The sequence below is a fragment of the Epinephelus moara genome, chromosome 22 (genome assembly GCF_006386435.1).
Source record: "Epinephelus moara isolate mb chromosome 22, YSFRI_EMoa_1.0, whole genome shotgun sequence".
In the NCBI taxonomy this organism is placed as follows: domain Eukaryota; kingdom Metazoa; phylum Chordata; class Actinopteri; order Perciformes; family Serranidae; genus Epinephelus; species Epinephelus moara.
In genome coordinates, this window is record NC_065527.1 from 4,384,136 (window position 1) to 4,396,267 (window position 12,132).

General features: G+C 41.9%; 1 protein-coding gene across 2 annotated transcripts in view; it reads right to left on the minus strand.

Moving 5' to 3' along the window:
* LOC126384472 (hippocalcin-like protein 4) overlaps positions 1-5,311 on the minus strand; it is a 37,048-nt gene extending 31,737 nt beyond the window's left edge. The window contains exon 1 of one of the 2 annotated variants that reach the window (XM_050035587.1): positions 5,185-5,311. The gene's annotated coding sequence lies outside the window, so the exon portion shown is untranslated. The remainder of the gene's footprint in view (positions 1-5,184) is intronic. The other variant, XM_050035588.1, reaches the window with a different exon arrangement.
* Between the last annotated feature and the right edge of the window lie 6,821 nt (positions 5,312-12,132).

The window sequence follows — 12,132 nt, forward strand, 5'->3', positions numbered from 1 at the left end:
AATTGTTGTTTTATTTGATGTGTTTGAACTGTCTCTGTAAAGTGACTTTGAGAACTTTGAAAAGCGCTTTTTAAATAAAATGTATTATTATTATTATTATTATTATTATTATTATTATTATTATTATTATTATTAAAGGCAGCCAGTGTTATGAGGGAGAAATACGGCAGGACATGAACAAAACTTAAAATGGCGTATTCCTTAAATATTTTTCTTAGATCAGCTCCTCTCCACAGTTCCTGGCGTGCGTTACCTTTCCATTTCTATACATTGTTTCTGTGAAGCGACNTATTATTATTATTATTATTATTATTATTATTAAAGGCAGCCAGTGTTATGAGGGAGAAATACGGCAGGACATGAACAAAACTTAAAATGGCGTATTCCTTAAATATTTTTCTTAGATCAGCTCCTCTCCACAGTTCCTGGCGTGCGTTACCTTTCCATTTCTATACATTGTTTCTGTGAAGCGACTGGAGGACACTCTGTCAATGGTGTCCGCTGATAACTGTGGGTGTTCATTAGTTATCCACCACTGATGCCAAACTCCTTCACTCAACATTCCTTTGTTGTTGCTCAACAACCACTATCAGCTGGTCCATGGGCTCACAGGAGCACACACACACACACACACACACATCCTTATATTCCAACATCTGTCTCCCTGGGTAATAAAAGCATGTGGCAGGAATGGATGAATCAATCAGTCAAGGGACACACACATGCAGCAGCTCACACACAATGAGCCGGTGATGCATGAGACAGATGCATAGTACACCTGGACACAGGCTTACGACAAAATGGAAGTGATACAAAGGGAGGGAAAGAAAGAGATGCTGGCCGCGGGTGTCATTACATCATTCATCTCCTGCTGTGAACAGAAAAAAGAGACTGGAAAAACAAACGACACACACATGCACGGACACACACATCGAACTGTAGAATAACATGTTGCTCCAAGCTGATATCAGTGTACTCTACAAAATATGGATCAATAGGTCTTTCGAGAGCAGAGGAAGTGCTATAATCATGATGTGTCAGTCAGCTGTTATGTGTACCTGTAGCTTCTCCCCCCCTCTGATTGTTAATAACAGTTACTGCAAAGACCAGACAATCAACTTCATCTTCACAATATACTTCAGCAAATAGCCTGTTGCTCATCTTGTGTGTCGAGAGCACAGACACCAAAATGGTCCGTGTGTCTCTGTGTTACATTGCTGTAGAGGCTCTAAAGCTAAACAATATACACTACTGTAGCGCTTTGTAAATCCTGGTCGGATTAATTGAGAATGTACAATAACAATTTATTGTTTTGAGATACCATGAAGGAGAAAATAGCAATGGAAGCTTTTGTTTACGTGAAGTATATGTGAATAAGGAACGTATTAGTGAAAGCTGTGTGCTCTTTATTTGGATTATCGCTCAGCGGAGTGGACTTAAGAGTTTTAGCGTGGAGCACTGGAGCTAACAAACCAGGCATGACTCTGCAGTTTGTGCTCTAAAAAGTTCGAGGTACAGTCCATGATTTAAATATAAAGGAAGGGGAGCTAAACCAGCGACATTTAAAACACAAAACTGGAGCATGATGTCACACCAAAGTGATCAACAGGCTTTTAAATACACTGACTAATACGAAACAATGACAAAGTCATGCTGAGAAACAGAATGTATATTTGATATCTCCTCCTCGACTCTACACAGTATGTGCAGTGTTTCCCACAGAATAACAATTCATGTACGGTTGTAGACGACTGCTTTTTGTGTTTGTGTCCCTTTGTATCATTCTGTGGAAGTTTTTGCAGGTCCGTGAATGCAGCACTTCTTTTTCCTCTGCAGCAGTTTTTGGAGTTTGAGGTGGACACTCGATGAGTCCTGATCAAAGCTGATCAGATCAGATCAATGGTCAAGAGGATCAGCTGCTACAGAGTAGTGTTGCACGGTATACTGGTACCGACGGTAGACCGCGGTACTTAAACACCACGGTACATATGATACCATAATGTTGGAGTACTGTAGTACTACGGTACCTCAGGTACCACTACTGTGGGATAAGTTCAAAGTCCAATTGCAAGAGGGTGAGTGTCCATGCGCCGTCCAATAACGGCGCACGCTGGCCACCTGGCACTCAATATGCTGCTGCAGTGGTTTGTTTTCCAGTGACATTTCAGGTATTAGCTGAGCTATTGAGTATCTTTAAGCAGTGAAAGTTATTATTTCTTTCTTTTTACTTGTAGGTTAGATTTGTTTATATGCTACAGTGATTTGTTTTCCACAGAGCTCTACGGTGCGAGCATTTTACTCGCATTTGCGACTAAAAATAGTTTTGTGCAAGCAAAAAAAATCATTCAGGAGCACGCTGTGTGAGTACAGATTTCAACCAGCAGCAGAAACGAAAGGCGAATCCTGCCGGTTGTGGGTTGAACGGGGGTCACAGACACAGACAGGAATACGGCGGAGCAATATGGCCACCGCAAGATAACGCGGTTTACCGGCAACCGAGAAGCCTGGGTCCAGGTCCAATAATTTCCTCTTCTTGGTGTCATGACTGCCCAGAAGTATCTGAACAGCCAAGCCATGGCGGCACACAGATATGTGTCGTGTCAAAGGAGAAACGAGTTCACATTACTCTTTGTGGCAGGTAACGGCCCACAAACCTCACCGCACTGAAGGGACTGTTCTTTACTTATGAAGGGACTGTTCTTTACTTTTCAGGGGAGGAGGGTGGCTGGTTGATTTTTATTTCATTTATTTATTTTATTTTGATCCCCCTCTATGTTCATCACTTATTGATGCTGTTTTTGAAGTATGAATAAGTCAATAAGTAATTTATTCCACTGAAATATCATTGATGTATTATAGAAAAGTGATTTATCTTTTTATAAATGACAAAAGGCACATCTGCCTCATTTTTGTTGTGGTATCGTGATACTGCTAATAACCATGATACTTTCGCTGGTATCATACCGTGGGTCCCAATTTTGGTACCATGACAACACTACTACAGAGGTGAACTTTTACACCCAGTACAATGAATGGTTAAGTTTCATTGTCACTGCACCTGCCGTTCTGCTGCTCCGTCTGTGCCCAGTAGGGCTGCGACAATTAGTCGAGTAATCGATGACTAACCGACTATTAAAATAATCGGTGACTATTTTAGTAGTCGACTAATCAGTTCGAGTCATTTTTCATCGAAAATACTGGCAGCTTTACACACTCTCCCATGACGGTGAACTAAAACCCTTTGGCGTGAGTATGAAACAAGACATTAGATTACATCATTTTGGGGTTTGGGAGAGACAGACTGACATTTAACAACATTTTAACACATTTTTTGATAAAATGATTAGTTGACTAATCCAAGAAATAATCAACAGATTAGTCGACGATGACAATAATCGTCAGTTGCAGCCCTAGTGCCCAGAGTACGCTCTGAGATCTGAGAGCGTCATGCAACGAGTAACCGCACAGTATTAATCTAATAGTGCTCCCAAAAGCTCCGAAAGTAAAAGTCAATAAGTGGCAGCAGATGTTGATATCATGGCGGCCCACCACAAATAAATCAATGTGCAGTCCTGCAGTTTATATGCAGGAAACAATTATTAGTTGGAGATTTAAAGATATTAAACAGAGCACATTTAAATAGAGCAGATTAGAATGTGATCATGGTTATTTTGGAGGAGGAGGTGGTACTTAACAAGATTGTAATTGTGCCACTGTAGTAGCTCCCTAATGGGGTGCTCAGCACCACTTAAGACAGCCTGAATCTCAAGAACTATACACTGCTCAGAGTGTAAAAGTAGGTTGCAGTAGAAAGAAAGCAGAACAAAACCAACTCTGTTTTTGGCTTAATTAAAACCCAAGACTACAAACAATCATACTTCAGCAACACTGTTTTCATTGATAGACGGTATCACCTAAAATTAACACAGATAGCGCAACAGAGCAGCAAAAAGTGTGTCCAGAGGCACAGAGAGCCATCACGCACTAAAGATCTAAAGGCTGGCAGCCAAACTGAAAACAGCTGTCTGTCACAGATGTGCCCATCACTGGTGTGTTTGTGCATTTGTGTCTTTCCACCATCATGGAACATTGCTTTGCATTACATATGAACACAATCAATGCACATTATGTATAGACCCACCAGGGCGCACACACATACGCAGACACACACACAGCCAGTCGCTATGATGCAATAACTCATCTGGTATGACCCTTTGATGCACAGCCGCCTGAAGGCCACCAGTAATGTGGGCAGCTTCACACACAGCACACACTGGAGGCTGGTGCTATTGATTGTGCAGGACCTGGCGTCACTCACAGAGGACTGGATCCTGCAGATAGAACTCAACCACTTGTTCAGCCTGCTGCATCTCTCCGCCTGTCTCTCCTTCTCTCTTTATTCCCACAACTCATAATGACTTTGAAGGCTTGTGCAGGTACAAGCTCCTTTTGCCGACATGTTCACTACTTCCTCCTCTGTATGCACTTATGACAGGTAACGCAGCAGAGAGCACTCTCACCCTGCAGCTTCAGATTCTTCAAACACACATTTGATCCAATTTACATCTTATATAGGCTTATATATGTGCAGAACAGACAGTGAGAGTCCACTCTCAGTGGTGCGACACACAGGTAGCCTTATTTTATCCGTGCATTGATTGCTCCCAGAGCATGAAGGACACTGGCACTGGCTTCCCTGGCTGCATTTTCACATCACATGTATCAAGCATTCTCTAAAACATTACCCACACACCAGCCAACACAAGCATGACAATGTTGCAGCTACTATGGCTGTTATAGTCAACAAAGTGCCCCTCTTTTCTTTAAACTGGGAGTCCAGGGTCTCAGGTTCAACTGTACAGCCCTGCGTGTCCTTGACCAAGACACTGAGCCCCCTGACTGCTCTCTGAGGTGCTCCAGTGGAGCTGAAACCTTGACTCCACTCACGGCAGTGCTAAATAAGTGTCACGCACCAACACTGACAGGGTTAAGGGTTCCTTCCTGGTGAGACACCTTTGATAACACAGCAGTAACACAATGTCCACGACTTCCTGTCTCATCACTTATTGCTGCTCTGAGTTAGGAATTAAGGGCAAGTGATTCTGACCACACTTGTACACATTAACATGACGCTACAAAGACACCATTTATGAATTAATTATAATAAATAAATCCTCCTCTTACCCTGTAATGTGTGCAGGAAGAATAAGCTCCTAAACCAAAAGCCTCTTCTTTGACTTTCAGCTATTGCCGCGGCAGTGTTTGGGTCCCGAGCAGTTCCTCCCTCATGTACAATAACCTTCGCGTTAACTCACCTCTCTCTCTGGAAGAAGATGAATGAACCGCTGCGTCTCCCCTGCCAACACATTAGCATACAGGCCGCCTCCCGCGCGCCACAATTAGCTGGGCTGCGGTTTCAAGGCGGTTCCCTTTGATGTGATTCGACAGAGCGACGTGTCAATAAAAGGGCTCGAGCTGCGACCACGCGCGCCTCTGCCCTCGCGTCCTCTCTGTGGCGCTGCCGACCGCGCGCGCCAGACGGGGGGAGTGAGTGGGAGAGAGATGTTTGTTGTGTTGGGAAAACAAACAGGAAATACAAATAAGAGCAGTCACAACAGGGAAACACACGTGATAATTACTGTAAGAGTTAATTCTCTCACAGTGAGTCACCCCTCATTCAAATTCACCTGATTTATTTGGCTCTGATTAAATTAATTGAGCTCTAAACTGTAATATGAATGGCCGAATTAACCTGCTAGGTGCCCTTCGGGTGCTGCTTGGCCCCTATTAACCCCTCTTTTATGTGTAATAGTCAGTATTAATTAAAAAGTATGAATTTCCACAAAACTGAAACAATGCAGGGGACAGTGGGGCACATTTTAATTTGGGCTTAATTTTATTAAAACTGTTTGAGATTGATTTCTTTATTTTTTCTGCCTGAGAAGGACTAAATGCACAAACCCACCATTTATTAATATCCCACAGAAAGAGAGTCTCACTGCAGCTTGTTCTGTTTTGTTCTGAAAATGCCGGTGTGGACGATAAATGAGGAGCAGTGAGTGACAACAATCCAGCCCAAGTTTAAGAGTACTGTATGCGGTGGAAACACTAGGGTCTGGGTACCAAGTCTGAAGGGTTACTGTTGGTTCCAAAGGTATTATTCAGAGAGGGTTTGGTGGAAAAGGGGCTTAAAAGTCTGAGTATTTTAGTCTTACCTTACTTACCATATTACAGTCAGCACCACCACCACAACAGGCACGTGCTTTGGGCACCAGTGCCGGAGGGGGCACCAAAACAGCCTAATGTGATCATCATCAATCATAATTATACATATTGCATTAAGGCCCTCTCAGACACAATGCGGTTTGAGCTGCACTGCCACTGGATCAGTGAACACAGCTGCAGTGAAAAGTTTTTCTAATCCAAACCTCATTAAAACATACCTGCATTCAACAATGGGACAGGAACATCTGGTTCTCTCTCTGTCACCAGTATCGATGCAGAACCCGCTCAGAAGCTGTCATATAATAAGCTGTAAGTAATGTCCTCTTAAATAGGTAATGCAGACGTGTTTGTTTTTAGAGCCGTTTGCAACTGCTGAAAAATGCCTGTTCTATTCTGTAGTGGAGCATATACTGTATGCAGAGTTTGTAAAGTTTTGTGACTTGTCTCCTGTTATGTGTGAGCATAGCAACAAAGCAAGTACACTTAGGCACCTAAATGGGCAGCAGGGACCCTGACATAGTCAAACTATTATAGTATATTTTATAGTCTTTTTTTTGAACATGTCAATTTAGTCGAGCCAAAACCAATGATTATGCCATAAAACTTATTTAACATCTGATTTTATCATTGCCTGATTAAACACAGGTTGAATGACTAAATTATTTTGGGGGTTTTACTGGTGTCCTACTTTGAAGAGAGCAATACTTTCCTGAGACCACAGCTTTTGTTTGGTGTGCATTTTTAATTTCTCCAAGCTATTTGGGAGTGTAGGACCTGATAAGTATGAAAACCTAAGCACCATCTTTGTGCAGTAAGTGTAAGTAATTTTTGGAGAAAAAAGATGTCCTTGTCTGGGAACACTGGTTCATTTTTAATAGTCACAAGTGTGCAATAAACTATAAAACTGTTTATTTCAATTACTGAACATTGTTGTGCAAAAACAAAATTACAAACAATTTAACAATTGTTTAATGTGTTGTAACTGTAAAGGTTAGACGTCACTGTTCAAGTCTGCTCAAGGTCCTGTTTGTACTACAACAATTTCAGCCGAAAACTGTAAGGTTAAGTTGTGTTTTGGCTGATCGTTTACACGACAATGGCGTTTTGGGTGCCTGAAAATGCAACGTTTGGTTCCAGAGTGCATTTTTTTGGCTACAGCACCGTCTCCGTTATCATGTAAACTTGCAATATGCAGTTCCTCTGAGAACAGAGACTTTTCGCACATGCTCATTACGGTTCCAGTCACTCAGTGTGCGAGAAAGTGATGATTTACTGTAGCCGTTGTTTGTTTATACATCACCGCTATGTAGAAGGAAGCGCTCATGTTGTTTCATTTCAAAGTCACACCACCTGTAGAAGGAAGCGCTCATGTTGTTTCATTTCAAAGTCACACCACCAACTACTGGCCTGGCATGTATACTAGTCATTTTTGCAGATCGGCGTGCACGGGGGATTGTTATCAAAACNCTGTCATTTGCATCGACTATTTAGGAAAATCAGAGAAAAATATCATTTGCATAATAATTTGGAACGCGGTGTATACTAGTCATTTTTGCAGATCGGCGTGCACGGGGGATTGTTATCAAAACATTGCTGTCTGAACGCGGAACTTTTTTCAAAATGAAAATGACAAACAATTCCATTTTCAGTGGATCGTTTTTGTGTAAACATGGCCTAAATCTGTTCATATCAATGCCTGCACATGGCTGTGCAAAAACAAAACTGCAAATAATGCAACAAATCTAAAAGTCTTGTGATTTGTTCATTTGTAACTCTGTATAAAATTTTCCCTGCTCTGTACTCCAGTCTCCGAATGTCGTTTTTGTCAGTAGGAACACTCTGTCACACCTAATTGGCCTGTGTGTCCTCAGATGAGATGATAATATAGTCCCAATGTCCTCAAACAAGTACTTCCTAATTAACAGCATTTTAGCTCGTTACTGTTGCTGAAATTGGTCAAATTTGTTTGCCTGGTCAAACTACAGACATTGTTTAGCACAAATAAACAAGTTTCAACCATGAAATGTGATCAGCTTTTGTATCTTGTCCACTTTTGTGTCGGGATCAGCTGCAGAATGAGCATAAAAGCATCCACAAACAAGGACAACAGGTCTGAGTTAAGCAGAATGAAGTAAAAGGTGCAGAATGTGATGTGCTCATATGAGGTCGCAGGGTCTCAGGAGGATATAACGGCTGCAGTTCCCTGTTTGAAATCTCTGTCTGTCTCAATATAGCATACACCTAATCTGATACTGATTTGTTTGTAGGTGACTAAAATATGTTTTGTTGCTGATCCCCTCACAACAGTATATTGCTTAGCCTCTGTGTTGGACTTCAGCCTGTTTCTCTAAACTGAGGGTGACATCTCCTGTAGGTAAAACACTGACTATCTTCAAAAGATCCAAGCTGTCCCTTTAAATAACAAGGCAGTGTTATTTGTAAATCTGCGTTCTCCTAAACTGAGCTCACATTTAGTTGAAGTGAAATCTGCTTTTTTGCTATCATATCGTGTATGAACTCAGATAAAATGATAATGGATGCTATAATCAATGGATTTTGCAAATAACAACAACAGAGTGTAAAACCATGTCAGCACAAAAGAAATCAATACGTGCACTACAGTTGAAATCATTATGTAACCGCTCAGGTCATTATTGGAGGCTCTGCCCTCGTGGGATAAGACAAAACGTACAATAACTCTGCAGTCACAATGTCTCCCTTACACGAGTGCCATTAAGAGACAAAGTGGAGACAGTGTCCTTTGTCTTTCAGTGACACCTGGAGCTTTCTCTCAGCCTGTCAACCTCGCATGCATTTTTCGTAGGATGTCATATTCTCAGTATAGCATACACTGAAACTTATAGAGATCTTTTTTAGTTGGGACTTTTTGTAGGTGGCTGTAGGTGTGCTGCTGACCCTTCCTCAGCAGTACATTGTTTAGTCAACACATTCTTACTCCAGCCTCGTCACATATAGATGTTTGGTCATGGTGACATGATCCTGGTTTTGATTATATTCTGATATCCTGTGGACTTTGTTTTGGAGTTCTGTGTTTCATGTTATTCATTCACGTTTAATCTGCTTCCTGTTTTATTTTGTAGATTCTCTCCTCATGTGTCGTGTCTGGTTTTACTTCCTGTCTTTGTGTGTTTTCCCGCCTGTTTTCTGTCACACCTGTGTCATTAGTCCTTCCCTGTTCTCAGAGTCTTCCCTTCACACCTGTTCTGTATTAGTCGTTAGCCAATCTTCTAAATCCTCCTTTTGCCCATGTCTTCCTCCTCCAGCTGTGTCTCGTTCTTGTGATTAGTTTTCTGTCTATATATACCTGTGTGTTTCCCTTTGCCCTTTGTCAGTTCCACCTGTGTTCATCCTGCATCCATCTCTGTTTATTGTGTTTTTCCTGGTTGGTTTTCAGTTTGGTTTCACACTGAGAAGTATGGAAAAATGCAGTGCACTGTGAGTACCCGGATGGTGCATTCAAAACTAAACTATGGACACTTCTCGCCCTCATTGGTCGCCATCTTGGCTACGTAGCAGAAGGGGAGGGACGACATTTCAAACTGGAAATAGCGGCTGAGGACTGTGCGACCATGAACGTCGCTGCATTGTACAAATACATGTGTTTTTTCCACTAAGCACCACTATACTGTTGTCGGGTATAATCCAGCAGTATGTTTATTGGGTTAATTTAGCAGTCTGTAATGATTTGGTACCGCGAACGATAACATGAATGCTAATGCTAGTTTGCTAACTAGCTAATTTGCGGTTCTCATTTCTGGTGAGTGCACAACGGCCGTGTTTGGTTTGAGACAACACTACCCTGCCGAAATTCGCACACTACGCCAATGAGTACATAGTGCACATAGTGTACTACATGGAAGTGTACTAACAGAAGTGTGTGACATAGTGTACTACATGGAAGTGTACTAACAGAAGTGTGTGATTTGAGACACACCAATGGACTTTCCACGTTGACATGATGTCCAAGGTACCCTGGGTGTCTAGTTGTTGATGCTCTGGGACTGTGTCAACTTCAGCCTGTTACATTTATTTTCTGTTTTCAATATACACTTCAGTTTTTACAGGAAATGAACAGTTTGTATACAGTCTCTTTAAATATAAATGCACTATGTCTGTACAATCTGAATGCCCTACAACCCAAGTTTAAAAAAACAAATGATCCCTTTAAAGCGTGCTCAAATTTCAACCATGATGTTTGAGATAACACTGTTTACGTGTGCCTGACAGCTGAAATAATCTCAGCTAGTTATAACTTCACTGTTGTGTCTGGGTGTGGGAGAGGGTGAGTGGGCAGACATGTATATTGCTGATTGTATTAACGATTGCATTATTTTGGTATTTCCTCTCCATTTATGTGCTGTCAATCAACCATTCCTGCTCATAAGCAACACTGAGATAACAAAACAGTTTCATTATTGTTTATTAAACAATTTATAGTCAAGTTAATGAGTAAAACACATCCTGACACTTTTTAATCAGACAGAAAAACAAAAACCCTGCCGTGTGATCGTATCTGTGTCTGCAGCAGTCACAGGACGATGTGTGTGTACTTGATCCTAGAGCCTTCATAAGGGTGTTCAGGTAAAGACGGAAATAGTGGAAAGGCTGAGTTATGGGGGGGAAATATGTTACACTCTGTTTAGCCAAGGTCAGCCGGAGCCCCTCGTTGGGAGTGGCACAATCTCTAGCACAAGGTAAACATCATTCACTCTGCAGATCCACTGCAACACACGTTTATTATGATATATTGTGTCCTTCAATCCAAGGCAACCATCACTCACTGTGAAAGAGCCTCAGATAACCATGTAACATAACCAGTTCCAGCCTGAATGTTTAAAACCACACAGCAATGAGAGGCAGGGTTGAAATCATGCAGGATACAATGACCACAACTTGTTCTATAATCTTAGAGGAATGATTTGGCATTTTGAGAAACTGACTCATTATATGAGAAGATTGATACCACTCTCATGTTTGTAGGATAGGTATAAAGCTAGCTGGCGTTAGCTTAGCTCAAGGGATGGATCACATGACCAAAGCATTGATAGCAGTAAACAAGTACTACTACTACTGTGAGGAGGCAGACTTTCGGCCAGGACCTTACCCTGGAGTCACATGTTTGGATCCATGTGAACTTTCATTCTAAGGTGCGTCCTCACCGTGTTTCCTTTCCTAAACCTAACCTCCATAACTTTACATTAATTACATAGCTGTAGGACTTAACATCATTTGTCAGGCGCAAATTTGTGGGATATGAAACGAACTGTTGTGCATGCATTTTTCATAGGATGTCATATGAACTGTTCTATTGAAAGACTTGAAAAAAAGATGAGTTTGTGGTTTTGATTGTGTGAAGGTCTTTTGTTATCTCTGGACAGAGCCAGGCTAGCTGTTTCAGTGTTTCCTGTCTGTGCTATGCTCAATCACTGAACCCCCGTAAGTATTGTCTGATGCCATTGCCTCTGGGGTTAGCGACCAATATTTCGGGGGTTCCAATAGCCAACATATATCCGTGCCAAGATTTCCTGTTCCATGCAATGGTGAGTATTTACAGTTAAATTAGCACCTCGAGAAAGTCCAGACAACATGTCGGCTAATCTCTAAACAGATTTCTGGTGGTTGTGGCTCAGAGGTAGAGCGGGTCGTCCACCAACTGGAAGATCAGCGGTCCAATCCCCGGCTCCTCCAGTCTGCATGTTAGAGTATCCTTGCTCCCGATGATGCTTCCATGTGTGTGAGTGAGTTAAGAATTGAGTAGCAGGTGGCACCTTGTATGGTCGCCTCGGCCACCAGTGTGTGAATGGGTGAATGTGACTCGTGTAAAAAGCGCTTTTGAGGTCGGATGACTAGAAAGGCACTATAGAGCTCGTAAGTCACGCCCCTTCC